The sequence below is a fragment of the Scyliorhinus torazame genome, chromosome 6 (genome assembly GCF_047496885.1).
Source record: "Scyliorhinus torazame isolate Kashiwa2021f chromosome 6, sScyTor2.1, whole genome shotgun sequence".
Classification (NCBI taxonomy): Eukaryota; Metazoa; Chordata; class Chondrichthyes; order Carcharhiniformes; family Scyliorhinidae; genus Scyliorhinus; species Scyliorhinus torazame.
The window spans coordinates 174904985-174919659 of NC_092712.1; positions in this window are offsets into that span (position 1 = coordinate 174904985).

The following is a 14675-nucleotide window of genomic DNA, read 5'->3' on the forward strand; positions in this document are numbered from 1 at the left end:
TGGTGACTGTCGTTATTGGGCAGCCAAGGGCCAAAGACTTTGGGTATTTTTCTAACAATTATTTATTAATTTCAATTGCAACTCCGGGTCAAGTGGGTCAGGAATTGACTGCACGCTAGCCCAGGGGGCATAACAATATCCATAATTTCCCTTTTATACGTGTTGCTTGCTGCTTCTTAAAACAACTGCAATAAATTAGTCAAACATGATTTGCCTTTCACAAAACCAGGTTGACTGCCTAATTACATTAAGATTTTCTAAGTGACCCAATATAACCTCCTTAATAAGAGATTCCAGCAATTTTCCTATGACAGACATTCTGCAAATTGCCCTGTGGTTTCCAGCTTTCTGACTTGCTCCTTTCTTGAATAGAGGAGTCACATTTGCTATTTTCCAATCTGGGGCGGGATTCTCCGTTCCCCCAGCCATGTGTTTTTTAGCGGTGTCACATTCGTTGGCGGAGGAATTCTATACTCCCGCCGCTTGTCAATGGGATTTCCCATTGAAATCACCTCACGCCGCCAGGAAACCCACGGTACAAATGTACAGCATGTGAAGAGTTCATGTTATGTTAAGCCTATCCACTAGAGGGAGCTTAGGAACAATACGATAAATTGCACTGGCTCTTCAGCTAAGTGGAGGAATTTAGACTGGAGTTGACAAAGATAAGATTCATAGTGTATTGCAGAGTCAGTTAAGATAGAATAGTTATAATTAGTAGATAGAGATAGTGTTAGTGAGTGTAGTTTAATTCTTACATGGATGTTTGCTATTCAGAAAAAGTGTCAAACTCAAATTTAGTAGTGTTAATAAAATTAGTTTAGTTCTTCAAAAGAGCTTTGTGCATCTTTGTGACCACTAGGCCTTCCATCCTGGAAACCCCCCACAAAGATCACCACAGGTTCTCAAAGTTTTCGCAGTACCTTTTCCCTACTGATTGTAAGCATTTTAAGTTTGCCTTCTGTTCCCCCTCCTGATTCACCATTTATTTCTGGAATGTTATTTGCGTACTCCACAGTGAAGACAGACATACAAGCTCTGTTTCATTAACCCACCACTTCCTTATTTTCCATTATGAACTCGCCAGACACTCTCCCAGGACTCAGAGAACCAATGCTCACTTAGCTTACTCTTTTCCTTTTCAAATATCTGTAAAAACTCTCACGATATTTTTTATATTTCTAGCTGGTCTACTATTATACTCAAATCATTACTTATTAATCATTTAGTCATTCTTTGCTGTTCTTGATCTTCTATCCAATCGTCTGACCTGCCACTCATCTTTCCAGAATGATACACTTTTTCTTTCAATTTGATACTATCTTTAACCTCCTTAGTTAGCAACAGATGGTGCATCCTTCCCTTGAAGTCTTTCTTTTTCACTAGAATGTATCTTTTCAAAGTATTCTGAAATATCTCTTTAAATGTCTGTGTTACATCCTGCATGGGTCTTACAGGGTAGGGAAGATCCACTGCCCCGTGGAGCTTGCAGAATATGGGCTCCCCTGATAAGGGGGCGTAGGACCCTTAACAAGGTTCATGCATTTTTGTATAGAGTCGGCCAGTCAGGCACTGACTAGGGAAGACCCTAGTAGGGAAATACTGGAGCTGTACATAATAGTTAATGTGTTAAATAAAGAAAGTTTTGTTTTTCTCTACAACTTGATGTGAACTCTTCTTTGCCCCTTACAAAGGTCTGCCACTGCATCTCTACTGACTTCTCCCTTAACCTAGTTTCTCAGTTCACTTTAGCCAGCTCTCTTTTCATGCCGTTATAATTTAACTTACTAAACACTAGTCTTAGATCCACTCCTCTCTTCCTCAAACTGAATGTGAAATTGAGTCATATGATCACTGCTACCTATGGGTGCTTTCGCTATGAGTTCATCAATTAATTTTGTGTCCTTATACAAAACCAGTTCCAGTATAGCCTGCTTTCTGATTGGTGCCACAATGTGCTGCTCTTAGTAATTGTCCTAAACACACTTATTTAACTCATCATCCAGGCTACCCTTGTCAATCTGATTCATCCAATTTATAAGTAAGTTAAAATCACCTTTCTTTATCACAGTAGCTTTCTCACAAACCCTCATTCTTCCATTTTGTAAGGGCGGCATGTGGTGCAATGATTAGCACTGGGACTACAGCGCTGAGGACCCGGGTTCGAATCCCGGCCCTTGGACACTGTCCGTGTGGAGTTTGCACATTTTCCCCGTGTCTGCCTGGGTTTCACCCCCACAATCGAAGGATGTGTAGGTTAGGTGGATTGGCCATGCGAAATTGCCCCTTAATTGGAAAAAAAATAATTGGGTACTCTAAATTTTTTTTTTTAAATTCCATTTTGTATGCCCATCGGAAAGTGTGGATACTGTTAGGGGGTGTATAAACCACTCTCGCAAGTGACTTCTTGTCTTTACTATTTCTCATCTCTACCCAAACTAATCCTGCTTCTTAACCTCCACATCTAAGGCCATCTCTCTCTCTATTTTACCAATGTCACCATTTCCTAACTTCCTATCATTCCCAAATGTCATGTAACCTTGAATATTCATTTCTCGGTCTTTGTCATCCTGCAGTCATGTCTCTTTAATGGCTACCAGGTCATTCATATTTATTTCGATCTGCAATGTCAATGCATCTGTTTTGTCATGAATGCTGCATGCATTCAGATACAGAGCCTTTAGGTCTGCCTCTTTACTATTTTTGTAACCTCTAGTCTTATCTGCTACTGCACTCTTAGGTTTGTACACTCTGTCTCTTCCTGCCATGGTTTGCTCATAATTTCCCTTATTCCTACCTTGCTCTCATTACATCTTCCCAAACTAGATCCCTCACTATTTAGCTTAAAGCCTTGTACACCACCCTAGTTATATAACTCACCAGAACACTTATCCCAGAAAAGTTCAGGTGAAGACAATTCCAACAGTACAGCTCCCACCTTTCTCCAGCAGTGGTGCCAGTGCCCATGAATTTAGACCCATTTCCCCCATACCAATCTTTAAACCATGCATTTAACTCTCTAAGCAATTTACCATATACCAATTTGCTTGTGACTCAGATGGTAATCCAGAGATTATTATCTTTGATTTAGATCCGAGCTGCACATACTCCCTCAGTAGAACGTCTTTCCTTGTTCTACCTATGTTGCTCGTACCTATATGGACCAAGACTACTGGATCCTCCCTTTCCCACTGCAAGTTCCTCTCCAGCCCAGAGTAGATGGCCCGGACTCTGGCACCAGTCAGGCCGTGTGGTGCCAAGTAATGACACCTATTCTTGACTATAGAGAGCTGTGTCTATCCCTCGAGTTACAAATCTCAAGTTTATACCACAAGGCTGTGATTATGCTGATTTCAGAGACACTGTGATAATGAATCAATTAATTTCTGGACTATCTGATGAAAATTTGAACAAAGAAAAAAGAAAATTACAGCACAGGAACAGGCCCTTCGGTACTCCCAGCCTGCGCTGATCCAGATCCTTTATCTAAACCTGTCTTCTATTTTCCAAGGATCTACTTCCCTCTGTTCCCTGCCTGTTCATATATCTGTCTAGATGCATCTTAAATGATGCTATCGTGCCCACCTCTACCACCTCCGCTGGCAAAGCGTTCCAGACACCCACCACCCTCTGCGTAAAAAACTTTCCACGCACATCTCCCTTAAACTTTCCCCCTCTCACCTTGAAATCGTGACCCCTTGTAATTGACACCCCCACTCTTGGAAAAAGCTTGTTGCTATCCACCCTGTCCATACCTCTCATAATTTTGTAGATCTCAATCAGGTTCCCCCTCAACCTCCGTCTTTCCAACGAAAACAATCCAAATCTACTCAACCTTTCTTCATAGCTAGCACCCTCCATACCAGGCAACATCCTGGTGAACCTCCTCTGCACCCTCTCTAAAGCATCCACATCCTTCTGGTAATGTGGCGACCAGAACTGCATGCAATATTCCAAATGTGGCCTAACCAAAGTCCGATACAACTGTAACATGACCTGCCGACTCTTGTACTCAATACCCCGTCCGATGAAGGCAAGCATGCTGTATGCCTTCTTGACCACGCTATCGACCTGTGTTGTCACCTTCAGGGTACAATGGACCTGAACTCCCAGATCTCTCTGAATATCAATTTTCCCCAGGACTCTTCCATTGACCATATAGTCCGCTCTTGAATTAGATCTTCCAAAATGCATCACCTCGCATTTGCCTGGATTGAACTCCATCTGCCATTTCTCTGCCCAACTCTCCAATCTATTTGTAGTTTGCTGTATTCTCTGACAGTCCTCCTCGCTATCTGCAACTCCACCAATCTTAGCATCATCTACAAACTTGCTAATCAGACCACCTATACCTTCGTCCAGATCATTTATGTACATCACAAACAACAGTGGTCCGAGCAAGGATCCCTGTGCAACACCACTAGTCACCTTTCTCCATTTTGAGACACTCCCTCCCACCACTACTCTCTGTCTCCTGTTGCCCAGCCAGTTCTTTATCCATCTAGCTAGTACACCCTGAACCCCATATGACTTCACTTTTTCCAATCAACCTGCCATGGGAAACTTTATCAAACGCCTTACTGAAGTCCATGTATATGACATCTACAGCCCTTCCCTCATCAATTAACTTTGTCACTTCCTCAAAGAATTCTATTAGGTTTGTAAGACATGACCTTCCCTGCACAAAACCATGCTGCCTATCACTGATAAGTCTATTTTCTTCCAAATGTGAATAGATCCTATCCCTCAGTATCTTCTCCAACAGTTTGCCTACCACTGACGTCAAGCTCACGGGTCTATAATTCCCTGGATTATCCCTGCTACCCTTCTTAAACAAAGGGACAACATTGGCAATTCTCCAGTCCTCCGGGACCTCACCCGTGCTCAAGGATGCTGCAAAGATATCTGTTGAGGCCCCAGCTATTTCATCCCTCGCTTCCCTCAGTAACCTGGGATAGACCCCATCCGGACCTGGGGACTTGTCCACCTTAATGCCTTTTAGAATACCCAAAACTTCCCCCTTTCTTATGCCGACTTGACCTAGAGTATTTAAACATCCATCCCTAGCCTCAACATCCGTCATGTCCCTCTCCTTGGTGAATACCGATGCAAAGTATTCATTAAGAATCTCACCCATTTCCTCTGACTCCACGCATAAGTTCCCTCTTTTGTCTTTGAATGGGCCAATCCTTTCTCTAGTTACCCTCTTGCTCCTTCTATACGAATAAAAGGCTTTGGGATTTTCCTTCACCCTGTTCGCAAAGATATTTCATGACCCCTTTTAGCCCTCTTTATTGCGTGTTTGAGATTTGTTCTACTTTCCCGATACTCCTCCAAAGCTTCATCAGTTTTAAGTCGCCTAGATCTTATTTATACTTCCTTTTTCATCTTAGCTAGTCTCACAATTCCACCCGTCATCCATGGTTCCCTAATCTTGCCATTTCTGTCCCTCATTTTCACAGGGACATGTCTGTCCTGCACTCTAATCAACCTTTCCTTAAAAGACTCCCACATTTCAAATGTGGATTTACCCTTAAACAGCTGCTCCCAAACCACATTCCCTAGCTCCTGCCGAATTTTGTTATACTTGGCCTTTCCCCAATTTAGCACTCTTCCTTTAGGACCACTCTCGTCTTTGTCCATGAGTATTCTAAAACTTACGGAATTGTGATCGCTATTCCCAAATTAATCACCGACTGAAACTTCAACCACCTGGCCAGAATCATTCCCCAATACCATGTCCAGTATGGCCCCTTCCTGAGTTGGACTATTTACATACTGCTCTAAAAAACTCTCCTGGATGCTCCTTACAAATTCTGCTCCATCTACGCCTCCAACACTACATGAGTCCCATTCAATGATGGGGAAGTTAAAATCTCCCATCACGACCACTCTATTGCTCTTACATTTTTCTATAATCTGTCTACATATTTGTACCTCTACTTCACGCTCGCTTTTGGGAGGCCTGTAGTAAAGTCCCAACAATGTTACTGCACCCTTCCTATTTCTTAGCTCTACCCATATTGCCTCAGTGCTCGAATCCTCCATCGTGCCCTCCTTAATCACAGCTGTGATATCATCTCTGACAAGTAATGCAACTCCTCCACCCATTTTACCTCCCTCTCTATCCTCCTGAAGCATCTGTACCCTGGTATATTTAGTTGCCAGTCTTGCCCTTCCCTCAACCAAGTCTCAGTAATACCAATAACATCATATTCCCAGGTACTAATCCAAGCCCTAAATTCATCTGCCTTACCTGCTACACTTCTCGCATTGAAACAAATGCACCTCAGACCACCTGTCCCTTTGCGTTCATCATCTCTTCCCTGTCTACTCTTCCCCTGAGTCACATTGAGTTTATTATCTAGTACCTTACTGGCTTTAGTTGCTGCCTCTTTACTGACCTCTAACTTCCTAATCTGGTTCCCATCCCTCTGCCATATTAGTTTAAAACCTCCCCAACAGTGTTAGCAAAAGCACTCCCTAGGACATTGGTTCCAGTCCTGCCCAGGTGTAGACCATCCGATTTGTAATGGTCCCACCGCCCCCAGAACCGGTTCCAATGTCGGAAAACTCTGAACCCCTCCCTCCTGCACCATCTCTCAAGCCACGTATTCATTCTGACTATTCTTGAATTTCTACTCTGACTGTCTCGTGGCACTGGTAGCAATCCTGAGATTACTACCTTTGAGGTCCTACTTTTTAACTTATCTCCTAACTCCCTAAATTCTGATTGTAGGACCTCATCCCATTTTTTACCTATATCGTTGGTGCCTATATGCACCACGACAACTGGCTGTTCATCCTCCCCCTTCAGTATGTCCTGCAGCTGATCTGAGACATCCCTGACCCGTGCACCCGGGAGGCAACATACCATTCGGGAGTCTCAATTTCGACCACAGAAACGTCTGTCTGCTCCCCTTACGATTGAATCCCCTGCCTGTCTTTTACCCGCCATTCTGTGCAGCAGAGCAGCCACAGTGCCATGAGCCTGGCTACTACTGCCTTCTCCCGTATACTCTAAAACGGTATACCTGTTTTGGAGGGAGATGACCGCAGGGGACACCTGCACTGCCTTCCTGCTATTTCTCTGCCTTTTTGTCACCCATTCCCTGTCCCCCTCGCCAATCCTAATCTGCGGTGTGACCAACTCACTGAACGTGCTATCCACGACCTTCCTCAGCATCGCGGATGCTCCAAAGTGAGTCCATCCGCAGCTCCAGAGCCATCATGCGGTCTAACAGGAGCTGCAGCTGGACACACTTCCTGCACATGAAGGAGTCAGGTGCATCGGCCTCGTCCCTGAACTCCCACATTGAGCATGAGGAGCATAACACGGGTCTGGGATCTCCTGCCATTTTTACACTTTATCTTAACTGATTACAAATATAATATCAAATAATGAATAAGTGAAAGGAATAAAGATTTTTCTTACCAATCACAATACTTACCAACACACGAAGAGTTACATTTCTCCCAGCTACTGCTAATTGGAGCACTTTCCTTCCCAACCAATCAGGTCACTGCTTTGCTGTGATGTCACTCTTCAAGGTAAGTTTTAAAAGTTTTTAAAGAAGAAAACCTACCTTCCCGACACACCTCTGGCCACTGCTCCCGCCAAAAATCTGAAGGCCGCTTCTCCGGCAGCTGTGTCCCCGCCGCTCTCCTCGTGCTCTTTTATCCTGTGTCCTCACCGCTCTCCGCGCGCTCTTTTATCCTGTGTCCCCACAGCTCTCCTCGCACTCTTTTATCTTGTGTACCCGGCGCTCTCCTCACGCTCTTTCACTGTGTCCCCGCCACTTTCCTCGCGCTCTTTTATCCTGTGTCCCCGCCGCTCTCCTCGCGCTCTTTCACTGAGTCTCCGCCGCTCTCCTCACGCTCTTTCACTGAGTCTCCACCGCTCTCCTCACGCTCTTTCACCAGCAGTCACTCTGTCCTCACTCCGACCGGATTCAGCTGGAAACTCCCAACAGTAAGTTTTTAAAAATATGTACCGCCCTTCTCAGCAAGCATTCACTCAGCAACTACTGCGCCCTGCACGATAACACCTCAGGGAAAAGAAAAACTACTTACCTGCATGCTGTGACGTCACGGTTCAACTTCTTTCTACTTCTACCTGCCCTTGAGTCTCCCACGTGATCTTTACTCGGCTGGGATCCTTACAGCGATTGTCTTTTTTTTTAAGAAGAGGTGTTAGGGAGAGAAGCACTGAAGAAGTGTTTGGGGTTTAACTTTCACTTGACAACAGCTCCTCCTCAAACCACCTTCAAGATACGGTGACCGCAATGCACTGATGCAAATTTTCCCCGCAACAGCCAATCAGCAGCTCTGCTCTCCTGCCATCTGCTGGATGCTTGCCTTGACTTGAACACCTAGGGTGTCTTGCTTAGGTACACTTTCTGGATGCAGTGACTGCAATGCACTGATGCAAATTTTCCCTGCAACAGCCAATCAGCAGCTCCGCTCTACTGGCCTCAAAATAAGCATCTAACTCTAGAAATTGCTATACAAAAATGCCTTGCTTATGAACAAAAACAAAATCAAAACTTTGAGTCTCTTCAAACACAGAATCATTATTTAGAAAACAAAATCGGTAAAAGAGGCGCCAAAACTTACCACGAGGCAGAAGCAGTGTTGAAACAGAAGAAGACGGAAGTTCTGAGCGGCAGCCATCTTAAGAAAGGAGCCGCACATGCGCAGGTGTGCAAAAAGCGCACAGTAAAGGAAACGCAAATTGCGCATGCACAATCGAGTCCTACGCATGACGTCATGAGCGTCATGACATCAGAGGACCAAGACTACGCCCACTTAAAAGGGAAATGCATGAAAATGAACAAAAATAAATTTAAAGCTGCCAAACCCAATTTTCTTGCCTCAAAAGACAGAACAATGCCCGAACTTACACCAGCAGTTGAAAACAACTTTCACAACACCCTGGAACAAGCAGTCTGCATCACCCAAAGTGAAGAGCACAAGGAAAAATCCAAAACCAAAGAAGTGAGTTGTTCATTGAACATGAAGGGAACAAAACAAAAAGGGATGATTTCTCTATCGAACAATACACACAATACTACTCAGACATGGCTGAATTATTCGGAGATCCTGATCACAGCATCGGCAACACGGTTGAAAAGCTCAACACGACTCTTCTCATGGTAGATGAATCCAATACCATGGTGCCATGGCAGATCATCGATACATTGGATGGCAGCAATACCCAAGACGAAGACGACGCCACACAGAGAGCACAGGACAACTCTGTTGAGAGAGCACAGATCAACTCTACAACGAGAACCTTGCATGACTCCACAAAGTGAGCGATGACAGACTCCACAGAGGGAGCGATGACAGACTCCACAGCGAGAGCGATGACAGACCCCACAGAGAGAGCGATGAAGGACTCCACAGAGAGAGCGACACAAGCCTCCACAAAGAGAGCGACGCAAGCCTCCACAGACAGCTCGGTGACAGACTCAAAAATGGAATCAAGCAAACGCTCCATAGCGAACGCCATGCATGTACAAGACCATGAAGATCTATTAAGCTTATTTGAGCCACCAGAAGAAGACTATGAAAGTCTACCCAGCTCATTTAACCAACAAGAAGACACTGAGTGTCTACCCACTGTACGTGAGACAAGTGACGAAGAAATCACAATTCCCATACAGGATGTGCAGGATCACAGCGAGACTGACATATCTCAGCTCATCTGCACAGAAGCACTCAATAATCAGAGGACAGCTACTCGTGAATCCAGAGAGACCACGTCAAATGAAATTGTGAAGATTTTGACTCCAAAAGAGCAGCACCAAGAGTCCAGAGAGACCACGTCAATAGAAATCCTGAAGATTCTGATTCCAGAAGAGGAGCACCAAGAGTCCAGAGAGACCACGCTAATAGAAATCGTGAAGATTTTGATTCCAGGAGAGGAGCACCAAGAGTCCAGAGAGACCACGTTAATAGAAATCTTGAAGATTTTGACTCCAGAAGAGAAGCACCAAGAAACCAAAGGTGATTCAAATGAACCAGAAATAACTCCAGAAGAGGAGCATAATGAGATCACAGATGAATCAAGTGAACCAGAAATGACTCGAGAAGAGGAGTTCCAAGGAAGCAAAGCAGAGGAATCAAATCCACCACAAATGACTGATGTCACCAACATCAATGCAACATCAGATCATTCTCACAATTCTCAAGAAGAAATGCTCAATGTAACAGATACCACAAAGGACACTGACACCAATAACTGTGACAATGACTTACATTATCCAAACAGAACACTCATTGAGCGCAACAGCAACAACAAAAACAACATGCAGTGCAACAGGAGCAACAACAACAACACAAAGCGCTGCAGAAACAAGAACAATGACAGCAACATCAAAAACTACAAGCCCAACAACAAAAACAACAAAAAACACAACAAGAAGCATAACAAAAACAGAAACAACGAGCACGATGAGAAAAACAACAAGAACAACAGCAAAAACAACAAAAACAGAAACAACAGACATGACAAAAACAACGACAACAACAAGAACAACAATGAAAACGACCAAGACAGAAACAACAACAATGAAACAACGACCTGTACAACATGGTACAACTCTGCACATGAAGGACAATGCCACAGCACACTGCAAAACAATGGTAAGAGTACAAACATACCATGGCATGGCAACAAATCTCACAAATTCACATTTGCTCCACAACAAACAAGCAAAGCAGCTGTCAAGAAAGATGACATGCAGAATCAATACCACAAACACAAGAAAAGTCCAGGTCAGGCAACAAAGACGACATGCAGAATCAACACCTCAAACACAGGATAAAGTCCAGGTCAGGCAACAAAGATGTAACACCAAACCAATACCACAAGCAGAGGAAAAAAAGCATAAATCAGACAACAAAGTGATTCGACCATTCAAATACCTCATTGATGACTTCTTGTCTACTTAAACACAGGAACACTGATGACGTTCACAAAGAAATAACAACATCAACATCACCACTTCGAAAGCAACTCCACCGAACAAACTCATAAAGTATGGACTCACAAAAAATTATAATATCATAAATATTAATTGGCTTTGTATAATCATCAATATCATCACAGCTTGTACATAGCATCATTTGTCTACCTATTTCACGCAAGCAAAACAAAACTTAAGAGACTAAATGTATTAACATTTGACGGACTAACTCATTGATTTTATGTAATGCCTTTGCAAACTGCATCCATTATGTTTGTTCAATTTTCTTTACAACATACAGAAAATATGTAACACGAAAAAAAAGGGGGATGCAGTGATCTCTATGTGTGCATGTATACAAGGGGTTAATATGTAATCAGTAGCACCACATGATCACTAGAGGGCCGGACCAACAGGGGTATAAAGGGCAGCCACATTTGGTCTCTCTCTCTCTCTCTTGGATGTACTGTATTCAAAGCAACAGCAGACTAGTTTAGATGGCCAGTTGAGTTACGTATAGTTACCATAGTTAGATCTTGTTAACCTTATCACGAGTATCAAAGTTAAAGTGAAGAACTCATGTAAATATTGTTGTAGTTACTCAATAAATCTTTTGTTACTACTGGAAGAGTTTGAATCTTCTTCATCGGGATTCAGAATACCTCATCACTAACCAAGGATTGAGTAGCACATGTTACCTACCAGACAGGTAACAAAACACCTCCTGTCAGTGACCATTGGCCAAATCAGGTGACCCTATCCTAAGCTTTCTTCTTGTACAAAGTGTTGCGGTAATGTTTCCCCTCCTTGATGCATCACAGTATCTGCAGCTTGGCCTCCAGCTCAATGAAGCTCCATTGACACTTCCTGCAGACACTGTTTACCCTGGATCACATCGGTGTCCAGCAGCTCTTGCATTTTGCAGTTACAACACATCGCCTGCAGTCTTTAACTTGGTTTCTCTCACCATGCTACCTGGCCTGCTGAGTGTGCCCAGCATTTCCTAATTTTAGTTTCAGATTTTCAGCAGTTGTTGTATTCTGCCTCTGCCATATATAATTGGTTAAACTACAACTGGAATCTTGCATCCAATTTTGGGCTCCTTACTTGAGAAAGAAAATTAAGTCACTGGAAAGGGTATGGAACATATGAAAACATTGCATAAGAAATGACCAGCAGCCTCATCTGGTCTGTTCTCTACACTCGTGATGCCTTACACATCATGCCAAGAAACTCCTTACCCCATTATATCATTTAGTCACCTGGGAAAGTGGAACAACCTGATACAAAACCCAAATCTAATTCGCAAACCAAAAATTATGGAAAATTTTTCTCTAACTTTTCTTGGCAATCAAAACTAGTCTAGGAAACTCCAATGACCATGACTTGTATTAATTGGCATCCCTATCTGGTTTGGTATGGTCTCTGACTCAACCGAGAATCAATGCAAGAGAGATTCTATTAGACGATAGACCTGAGTTAAAACAGGTAACAGAACCAACAACAAAGATAGTTAACGGGAGATATTCAAAATTATGAAGGAGCTTGTTAAGATAAATAGGGAACAACTTTCCCACTAATTGGTGAGTTAGTAACTGGAGTTTAAAGTCATTAGTGCAAGAACAAAGAGAAAACGAAGAAGAATGATTTATAGGTCACCTGGGTGTACATTTTGATCTGTGCAGCTATTTAAGATCAGATTTGGTTCCACATGACTAATGAGAAAGCTGAAAATATTGAAAGGATGTCGTAAAAAGGCTGGGGAAATGGGTTTAAGCTTTTCAGTGAGCTGCACGGATATGTTAAGCTGAATGCCTTCCTTTTGTACTGATCTTATAATCCATGAAAACATACAAAACAAGTGAAGAAGACACTCAGTATAGTGCATACCTCTGCCACACTGTGTTAACTCAAGGCTATTACAATTAGAGTTTTTGCTTGAAGCTCTGAAACTATAAAGCTGAAAAATGAAATTATTTTAGTAATTGTTTCCATCTCCCTGAGAAGACTACAGGCCAATCCACATTCAACAAACTGCGCTGAAAACCCTGCTCACATTTTGACAATGACATATCCCACCACAGCAACTGAGACAATCCACAACGTCCAAAATAACATTTTAAATAAAACCCACAACATTCTAAAGAAAAAAATATTTGCTCAATCTTTCAATGGTTATAGATCCTTTTGAAAACATTCCAGGATCCAAATCGTCACAAAAATCTAATCAGTGCGTGTTTGTGCCATACCCTATCTGTATACCAAGTTTTGTTGAAATCCATCCACTGATTTTGAGATAAATATAGCAGATATATAAAGATTACTGGGACAAAAATATATACCTTCACTGATATTCAGCGGTGGAGGTAATTAAGTTAATTGAGGAACAGTGAATATGACTAAACCACTATTTTATAGAAAACCACTAAAGATCTTTTGCTGTGATAAATTATTTTGTATTTTACACATAAGAAATAGTTTGTCTCAGATGGGGAATATTTTCTCCTCGCTGTAAAATAAACTACAATTAGCAGGCAGTAAAACCAATACTGAGTGTTCTTCAAAAATCCACAGCATGTTATTTTCTTCAGAAATCAGTGTTGCCTATTGCCAGATCAGTTGCTGATGTACTAAAACCCATTACAGATAGATTGCATCTTATGCATTATTTTCTAATCATGGGTTTGAACCTAATTTCCAATCAGCAATAGACACAACAAATAAAACATTGGAATGTCTCCAGTTGTGGACTAACCTCAAATAGATTATTTGAGGTTGAATCTTTCTAACACCTAATTATCACATTGACATTCATATGTATAACATTATAGTTGCCATTTCTATTATCGTTGTAGTATGCAACTTCCAATTTGGTAGTAGGTTAATTAGAGGGACTTCATTTTTTTCATATAGTAATTGCAATGTCTGTAATAAATATTGGAGAGCATTTAAATTCCCCTTGGATTAATGTGCACAAGGTATTGGGCAGATAGTGCTGATCAAATAGTATTTGATTCACAAATAATTAGGAGCGAACTAGATTGATGCAAAAGAGACACTCATAGTCTTATCCATGTGTTCCTTATCGTCTTATAATCTCTTTCACTATCGCCACTGCCTTTAAAGAATTATGAAGGGCATGATAAAAAATAATTGCCACATACTGCCCTGTCACCATTTGAAACTAATAGTTGAAGAGTTCATCTTTCGAAATGAATTAATATCTTACAGTCATGGACGTGTTCCATCTTTAATGGGAGTCCTTTATTTTGATGTACTACCTGTCATCTTAACATTGGAATTATTACCTTTTCAGGCTTACCAGACAATGTCATAGTCATTGATAACAATGAACTACCACAGCACTGAATGTTTCAATTGATTCAAAAATCTACCTGGAGACCAATTACTATCGTACTACTCAACCTCCAGGTTAAAAGACTACAGACAGCCCCTGGATAGCATTCTGCCAAGTCTTTATGCTGGCATATGTTGGTTTCATTAACAAGGAAAATTGTTGATCTACAAGAGTTGCTAGTCCTCCATATTTGTTTCTAGATTTTTTTTTCATTAATTCTACAGTTTAATTAGAAAGATATCCTTTTATTTAACAATAGTAAAGGGTTCCATTGCTTGAAAGAAGAAATTACCATAAGGTCATGATTAAGGCAAGTGTCACAAACGTGTAATTATATTACAGGT